Here is a 9,683-nt window from a genome sequence, read left to right on the forward strand (position 1 = left end):
GTGCCGTAACAGTTATTAATGTCAACTCTCACTGACAATACACCCACCCAGTGATCTCCTCCATTCATAAATGCAGCCCAACATAAACTAAGCTAAATCATCAAAGTCAGCCATAGCCTGGAGGAAGCTCTGGGGTTGAAGGAACAAAGACGTTTGCAAATGTCATGTGTGACCTCTACACTCAAACGCCGCCGAGTGATAATATATCGATGGGAACGCCATTAAAAACAGTTTCAAGCTCCTCCTGGATTCATTTGCGCTGACCCAGAATGCAGTATTTTCTTAACACAAGCAGCAGGCCGCTTTGATGTTATCTCCCTATCCAAACAGTGGAGGGCCGGCTGCCCCTGCCCCGCCTGTGGTCGCGGAGGACGGCGTCGATTAATCACAGTGAAGCCTGCGAGGGTTCGCTCATAAATCGCCTCGCCGCTCCTTAAACAGGAGAGTCCCAGGGCGCAGCGCCGTCATTTATCAACACTCTCCCCTCAGGACGAGGAGTAAATAAAACTCTGAATATGTAACGGAGGGGAGCTCAGGGGAGGGGGCGGGGGAGGGGAGTCCTGGGATGTTGAGCATATCCAGTGGTGTAATGGTAAATAAAGAAGTGCCTAAACTCTGACCTGCACACAGTCATCAATTTATGTTGTTTATTTATCGACTATTTCCTTTGAATCGCACATTTTCTTTTGGGGTGGTTCGAATCAGTTGGGTGCTGGGCTACTTTCATTATCTATTTTAAGTGAATTCACATAACTTATGTCACATTAAAACTTTGATAATGTCCTGATCTGTGATCATTCTAGCTAAAGGGCCAAATGCACAACAAACAAATACTGTGTGTGTAGGTCATATTTTGTTCAGTAGGAACTTCATTTTGCTCAAATATTGATTTTTTTATTTTTATTTTTATTATTTTTTTATTTAAAAAAATATATTCATGGTTTAGTAAACAGAAAATGTATCAACCCTTATTTCGATAAATCAATTACGGTTTAAAGATACTAATTTTTCTAGCAAAAGTGCCAAAAATAATTTAAAGAAGTTGTGATTATTTCACAATTGTCTGATATTTAATCAACCAAAATATTAATTGGTTAATTAAGAAATGATGGCTTTTTTTTTCTTTAGATGTGTCTTTATTCCTAGCTGTGGTGTACAGAGACAAATATGGCTGCATGATGTTTCCCTCAAGTGGAGATTAAGAAAAATGCATTAGTTTGGTGCTGAGAACTATCTCCTGTGTTAACTGTTAGTGTATAAGTACATGTGCAGTGGGTTGCATTAGATTGGATTGCTATTGTATTAGGTGAAAGTGGTTAGCTTAGATCATGTGGGTAGATCCAGTTGTAATGATTTCTGTTAGGACTGAGGTACAAGAATGTGTTTACAAGGCAAGGCACTGTAGATAATCCCATTAGTTTTTAAAAACACGTACTTGTGGATCCATCCTAAAACACAGCATCACACTTGGAGCTCTTAGAACACAAACAACCAGGCATGAAGACCAGCAAAACATTTTCCCAGGATTTGTCTTTGGGACTGGTTGGGGGTGTAAACATTGCTCCTTGTGTCCAGCAACACTGGCATCCTGTGAGAGTCTGGGAGAGGCAGCCGCAGAGAGCACTATCTCCATCATCAATGCTCACCAAGCCTGTCCTCACACTGGCAACCCCACAAAGCCTGCCCGGAGACAGATGACAGCGCCACAAAGACAACACAGGTGGCTGGCTGCAGACCACCTGGAGCAGAAAAGCTTGGCCACAGTAAGACCTTTGGGAGACACCACAGAGAGAGGAGAGTTTGGAGAGTTTGGTAGAGGTGGGTGGGGAAACAGACTAAGGACAGGAAATAGAGCAAACTGGGCAGCTATAGATAGATAGATAGATAGATAGATAGATAGTTGTAAAAAGTAATGTAAGCATTAATAAAATAGAATAGTTTTTCCCCCAAATGACATGTACCTCTATGTTTTTATTTATAGTGATGGATAAGCTCATCAAAGCTAACCCCATATCTATCACCAGCATCAGTAAAATACTTGTCTCAAATGTCACCATAAGGTGGCTTACATCGAATTTGACCTCTCTTTACTATGTCCTTTAACAATACCTTTTAATAACGATATGGTGGGTCACGCTCCATGGTGCGATTACATGCCCTACTTTCAAGAGGTTTTCTCCTGACCAAGATGAATCTCTCCTCAAGACTCACGTTCATGCCCACCTTTGAACTGAAGGAGACGCTTTAGTGCCGTGACCTCAATCCATTCCCCTTACAGAGCGCGCTGAACTTTTATCCAGACAGCACAATCCCCTGGATCAAGTTCTTCAGCATGATGGGGAAATTCTGGAGCCAGTAGGTCTTTAAAGCAAAGATGGACTTCCAGTGAGGTAGAGCGGACTCGATAGCCTTTTAGACCTCAGATCAAGTTTTTCTGTGCTGGACATGACCAATAGTTAGTCTTTGCAGAAATGGAAGAAGGTGAAAGACAGAGAGAATAAAAGTAAGTCAGACAGAGCACTGGAGCAGGACTGATTAGAAATGCAGGACAGGCCCATACTCCCAGCGGTTGCCAGGCTCAATTTTTGACCTCCTGCTATTGTCGGTGCTTTTTGCGTGGCTGTAATAGCAGATATGACCTTACCTGCTGCTGGAGAAGCAATGCTGGAACATCATCAAGGCAGATTGATAAGCCTCCATTCTGTCATTGTGTTGAAAGCCACCCACAGGAGGTTTCCTCGAAAAAAACACAAAGTCAAGGGTCTGTTATTCTTATGTTAGCTTTGGAAAATAATCATTCCCCGTCCATTTTGCCTAACTCTCCCTTCAATTTCCTTTTGCAGTGCAACTCTTTTTTTCCTTTTCAGTATCTTCTGTCCTTGTTGTCATCAGCATGTTTTTTTTTCTTCCCTTGTCAGCATCACTCCTCCATCTCACACACTTCTTTTTTTTTTTTTTACCTCTTTATCCCAATATTTTCCCCCTTTTTATGCCACGATCTCACCTCATCAGTGGCGCTTCTCTGCAGTCTCCTGTGTATCTGCATGTCTTCCATCTGGGTTCAGGCCCGCTTGGTTTGAGCCCTTCACCTCCAGTGCAAGGCCTGCCTGTCTGCAAGCCACCTCAACAGCTGTCATGAAAACCAAACAGACACTCTTAATTGGTGTTCCAGACTCAAGGAAACTGGACTAAAATATTTGCATAATTTCACAGAGGACAGAGGAAATTGTTAAAACATGTGACCGGAGGCCCTGGCTGATGTAACCCTACCCACCAGCTGAGTGGCTCTTGGGTGCCACCCAGCGCCAATGGTGCCAGGAGGGAATGGTGGGGGGGGGGGGATGACAGGGGTGAAGGGAGGGAAGTCGAGGAGAGAGAGGCGAGGAGTGAAAAGGTCATTCTGGCTGATCCTATCAGAGTGTCTCACCTTCTCAGACTGCTCAGAGCCAGAGAAGGCCTGACACAGGCAGAGCCCAGCCTGTAGGATCATATGAACACAGGACTGGGTGGTTCTTGTTAGAGAAAAGGTTTTCCCTTTTTTTAAAAAAATTTGTCCTGTTGCTCTTACAGACACGTGTATGGGTGTTCGTATGAACCAAATCAGAAATGGAAATCCTGCCTTTTAGTAAATAAACCAGTAAACCACACTATTAGGTTGCCACTTTTTTAATTTATGGGTCACTGTGTGTGTGGTCACATCAGAATAGGACAGAATAGAATAGTATTGCTTTTTATCAGGGATTCACAATCTGTGGGTCAGGACCCCCTAAGAGGGGTCACTAGGGGTCACCAGATGATTAACAAGTAAGGATAGAAGATTTGGGATTTGGGAATTCAGCCTTGGGTTTGTTACTGATGTTACTGATGTGTTACTGCAACAACACAGAATTTAGAATAAGTATGACTTGTATAGATTCTATACTGTAGACAGTAAATAGAATGATTGGAATTTCAGGCAAAGCAGGACAGTAAATATTTATGGGCTTCAATATGAGTATGCATATGTTTGTTTATATGTGTGTATGCTGTATATGTAATAAGGTGTGTATATCTATGCAGGTATACATTGGCTATATGCATATGTGCCTGCAGATGTATAAATATATTTGTGTGGTTAATATCTTTTCTTTCCTTTCTTCTCATTTTATTTTTTGATCAATAAAAAAATCTATTAATAATACATCTATAAATACATCTATAAAATAATAAAAAAAGACATTAAATGGAATTAATTATAAAAACAACCTCAAGTTATTTTATCTGCAAAACACTCTTATTTAAACCTCAGGCAAACTTGACATCGTGAGTATGGACGGAGATACATATATTTAAACCAGTCCAACCTGAACAACCATAAATGTTGTTTCAATTAGAATAGAATAGAACGTGTCATGGTTCTTAATTTTGGATCTATTTTCACATACAACATTTTACTAAGATATTACATTAGTATACTAACATATTACATAAACTAATTTCACCATATTAGATTTATACAACATTGCTGTAGGCCGTGTCCTCCTCCGTCCTGGTTCCCACATAGTGAACCAGAGTGGTGGGCGTTTGTAGTCACAGCTGAGGCAGAGCAGGGTAATTAAACTAGTCTGGGCCATGTGGAAAAGACATAGAGCTTTAAATGCCCTCACTGGAGATAACATGAGCGCCAAGCAGATAGATCACATGGGAGCCCCCCGTTTACTGGGGATGCCAGCTGCACTGAGACACTGCGGCGAGTTTTGTCACCTTGTAAACGAAAGAGGAGCGACAGAGACATGCGGAGAAGTCAATGAGTGGTACTACAGTGTGTCTTTTTGTTGCACACCAGAGGCAGAGGGAGCAGAGAGGGGAGCACAGGGTCTGAAATTGCACGGTGCTTAATAAAAACATGGAGGAGGCAAGTATGAGACGCATGAAGTCGCTCAAACAAGCATCAGGTGTCTCTGGGATTTCAAAGGAAATTTCATGTTGCAAAAGCGTATTTTATGGTCCTCAGCTAAGAGAGACGGTGAAATACAAGCCCCCGATTGTTGACATTAGATATTATTTAGTTTTCTTTTTTGCAATATAGATGCAAATGAGCCATCACAATCCCTACACTTCAGTATAGAGCAAAGAGCTAATAACAAATTCACCAGAGCTATAAGTAATTATTATCAATAAAAAAAACTTTGTATTATGGAGGAGTGATTAGATCTAATCAAGTGGAGATAAAGTGAGTAAACAGATCATTAAACATCAGCTCCTTATGAATACAACATAATTATTAAATGATTATGGTGATTACACACCCACCAGGGTTTGTGGCGTGTCTTCATTATCACACAGATTAATCTATGCCACAGGCTCAGGCAGCAGGCTGCGGGAATACTCACAGTGCAGAAAAATATTAACAGAAGAATAGAAAAAACAAAACACACACACACACACACACATTTTTGAAAATCAGTCTCTAAAAGCTAAAGAGCTGAAAACATTTGTTAACAGCCAGCGCACACCAATAATGCTCCAAGGACTCACTGTACTGTATTCTATTAAAGATTATTTGCTTTTTTTAATGCTTGATTATTATACTCAAAATCTAAAAATTCAAAAACTCAGAAGTCCCAAATTTGAATTAAAAGTACAGATTATTCAGTAGAGTTAACTGGTAAATCAATTTTGGGGAAACTACATCATTATACAATTGTGTTGCTTGACTGCATTTAGTTTCATGTCCTGTAATGTTCTTCCACTGCATCACAATGTATAAACAACTGCAGAACAGTTTTCTCTGATATTAGTTGTGTGTCTCCATTAAACAGCACAAATTAATCAGTGTCACAGGCCCAGACAGTGGGAGAGGGATGATGGATGAAAAATGTCTGTATAGAAACCATGTGACACTGAAAGAGGAAGAGAGAAAGGCACTAAAAGAGAATTGAGTGTGTGTGAGGATCTGTGATGCAGCGATAGAGGAGGAGAGAGGGTGTGTGTCTTACTGATGCAGAGAGGAAGGAAGAGACAGTGAGAGAAACACAGTGCGTGTGTCTTTTCAAGTGTGTGTTTGAGTATGTCTTTCTATGATGACAGAACAAACGAGCTCCTCTGCCATGCATGGCCTTGAGAAACCTCTATGGATTTAGGACTCCATCAGCCTGCAGGCCTTGCTGGCTGTCCTTGGAGCTGCCTGTTTGTCTCTTTCCACACCACCGACTAGCCAAACAGCAGGGTCCTCCGCCTCTCCCACGGGTCAGGTCCCTCTCAACCCCGTGGCAAGCTTTGATCTGATGGACAGAAGAAGAGAGAGGGCTTTGGGAACTCTAAGCTCCATGTATGTGTATGTGTGATGGGGTAGCAGGAAGAAAGGCTGGGGGGATGGTCCGGGGTCAGGTGGGGTCAAAGGCCGGTGTCCATCTTGACTGTCCTCCTGTTGTCGGTTACAGAAGAACTGCTACCACACGCTTGTACAAACACACACACTCAGACAAACACATGCCTCCACACATATAAAGACACAGACAGTTTAAATCTGCTGGATCTAACAACCATGTCTAATGTAAACGGTGTTGCATGTAGTGAAGAACCCTCGTAGCCCTTTAAACAGATATTTCCCTGAAGAGTTGGTGTGGAGACTAAAACAGAGCTAAAAGGAGAGTGAATTTTGGACTACTAGAAAATGACTTCAAATAAATGCTAATGTTGCTACTCATCTGTTGGATGTGTAAATAGGCAACTCTATGCTAACAAGTTCGCAATATCAACTTAAAAAGTTAAATGTTTATGATGGTTATTTCTGCTGCCACCCAGTGTAAATAAAAAGAGATATTTGATTTAAGCCACCACAACTGTGGTGATAGGTTTATTATTAGCTCAAAATCTGTTTATTATATTCTGATAGTGCCACTAATACAGTACAGTCACATTTCCAACAGAGCAGATACAGAAAAGCCACAAATAATGAAAGAGTGGCAATTTTTGTATTCGCCTTTTATCTCTTTATGACAATCTGATTGCTCACCTGTGTGTGCGGTGTCTGTGTTTTCACTCCACATGTGCCCCTCATCTCTGTGTCTTTCTCCCCACGGGCAGCCTTTCTGACCACCACACAGCCATCAGCCCACCACTCACTTCTACCCAGGACAGCCCCCTTTTGAAGGCTGAGTAATTAACGTGCCATCTGATACACCATCCGGCCATAGAGGCTCTCCAGGGTGACACACACACACACACACACACACACACACACACACACACACACACACATGTCTCACACACACGCAGACCTACATGCTCACTTGCACGCTTACACGCACAGGTGATCCATCAAAGAGTGTTAACTGGCCGAGTGTCAGCTGTGTCTTGGTGTATGATGGTGACCCTGAGGTTAGCCCAAAGAGACCATCATGTGCCATAATCACAATCCCCACTTCAGCAATTTGGAATTGGATGAACCATAAAACTAATCCTCAAGATATAATGTCTGATTGAAGGTCTCTAACAATCACCCTAAAGGGATCGTCTTGTTTGGGGGAACAGTTTTGTAGTTTATTTCGACCTACCCAGAGTCAAGTAAACTCACGGATACCTTGTGTTATTCCATATGTGTAGTCTGAAGGTTTGTTAAGCGTAGCCTAATTTTGTTGGACATCTATATGATCAAGAAGCTACTCTGTTAGGCACAGAACTGCTCCATGGTTGAGGGTATTGTCCTTTCCTCTATTCCTCAATAGGTTTCACACATATAAATGCAAAAAAGACTAAATAATTACATAATTATTTAGATCTACTGTTTGTTAAATATGCATATTCGATATTTTTTTGTGGAAATGAAAAAAAAAGTTAAAAAAAAGAAAATATCTATATAATTCTTTATTAATATTTAGACAAAATAAATTAATTAAAGCATGTTGTAATTTAATTGAAAACATTGGACCTATATCACTCCCAAACAAAGCTTAAGAAAAACATACCAAAATCACATTACTCTGGGTAAGTACATATTTAAAAAGAAATAAACAATAGGAAATACTGGACAAAAGCATCCTCCAGAAGGATTTAATGGTGATGCTGATGAAAAGATGCTCCAATGTTTTTACATGTTCTTACTGTCATCCAAGAAGTTTGATCCAGGTTGGGAAATGTTGTAATAAAAAGGAAATCTAAGCAACTAACTACAAGCAACAATCAGTACTTACAATCAAACAAAATTCAGTCACTTGTCCATCTCTTCTCAACCTTTAAAAGACATACCACATTTGTCACTGCACCTGTGCAGACCATGCCGTCATCAAAGGCAATAAACAAGAAAAGAGACCACATCTCAATAAATTTCTCCCTTCCACTGAAATGTTTTAGAACATCACGTTCTACACAATAACCATGAAATCACTTTGATTTCTGATGTGGTCATGCAAAGTTCAAGCCTCTTAGAAAAACGGTTGGATTTGGGATTTAGTTGCTTGGATGTGGTGATCAGAGACCCCTGACAGAATATTCTCTCCATGAGGTTAAAGGTGATGCAGGAGGCTGTCAAAATAAGACTGATGCTTGGAAAAGTTATCCTTCCTGACATTTATTTGGGCTTGTAAAAACATTTGATGCGAGTAATTAGCTTGATTGAAATGATGGATTCCTTGTAAAACTGTTTTTTCAACTTTTCAGAATAAAAGTGCCCTGAATAAAAGTCCCTTTTGTCCCAGATAATTGTCTGTACACCTACCAAATCGCCACGATGAAAAGACAACAAAAAGTTCTGTGTGTGGTGCATATCTTGTCCACCATTGCTCTGGGTGTTGCCCAGGAAAGCCTTTTTTTTTTTTTTTTTTTTTCCTCAAAGGCCATTTTTGATGTGGCCAACACTGCCACGGGCAATGTGTCAGAAAAGAAAGAGAAAAGACAAGAGAGAAGAAAAAAGGGTAAAAAAAAAAAAAAGAAAAAAGAAAAAAAGTCCTAATCCATAGTTGCAGGTGTGTTACACTTTTGTTGCCCCAGCAGAAGTTCACAACAGAGTTGATGACAAAGGGCTGGGCCCCATGCAGCCTATTGTGGCCTGGAGAACAATATGGAGGCTGTGAATAGCTAATCCCTCTGGACCGCTGACAGGTTGGGCCTTTAAGCAACCTGGGGACTCATTTCTCCACTGGGCTGGGCTGCTGTCTGACAGGGATGGGAAAACCCAGGCTACTTACAGCGACTGAGCCTTCGCCCAGAGCAGAGACTGGGAGCTATTGTAAAGGGAAAATATTATCTCCATTGTCAGGTTGTGGCTGTCTTTGTAATGTCAGAAGATGAACTTGGGGAGAATGTGCCACCGGAGGGGGACTGGAACAGCAGTGGAACCAGCTCAGACTGTGTGAACGCTATTCAGCCGGGTTAAGAGGTTTTTTAGTCTGAAACCTTGTCTCGAAACAAATTCTTCTGACCTCATTAGGGTTACACATAAAAGCCAGTGTCTAGATTTAGCAATTTATTGGTTTTCCTTTGCAATTAATTTCTAAAATTCTTGATATTTCAAAATTCCAACTAAAATTCTTCATATAATCAAATTTTTATTAAAGTCTATTTAATCCAAAAAAAAATCATATTTGGATATTAATTCCCCGTTATTGTTTTGATCGTTATAGTTTTTTTTAGTGTCTCTGAAAAAAAATAAAATCAGCCACTGGGACACAAATGACATGATTTTGACTTTGGTGTATATATAC

The sequence above is a fragment of the Trachinotus anak genome, unplaced genomic scaffold (genome assembly GCF_046630095.1).
Source record: "Trachinotus anak isolate AG129_WGS33_773 ecotype Australia unplaced genomic scaffold, CSIRO_AGI_Tana_v1 ptg000009l, whole genome shotgun sequence".
Taxonomy (NCBI): Eukaryota; Metazoa; Chordata; class Actinopteri; order Carangiformes; family Carangidae; genus Trachinotus; species Trachinotus anak.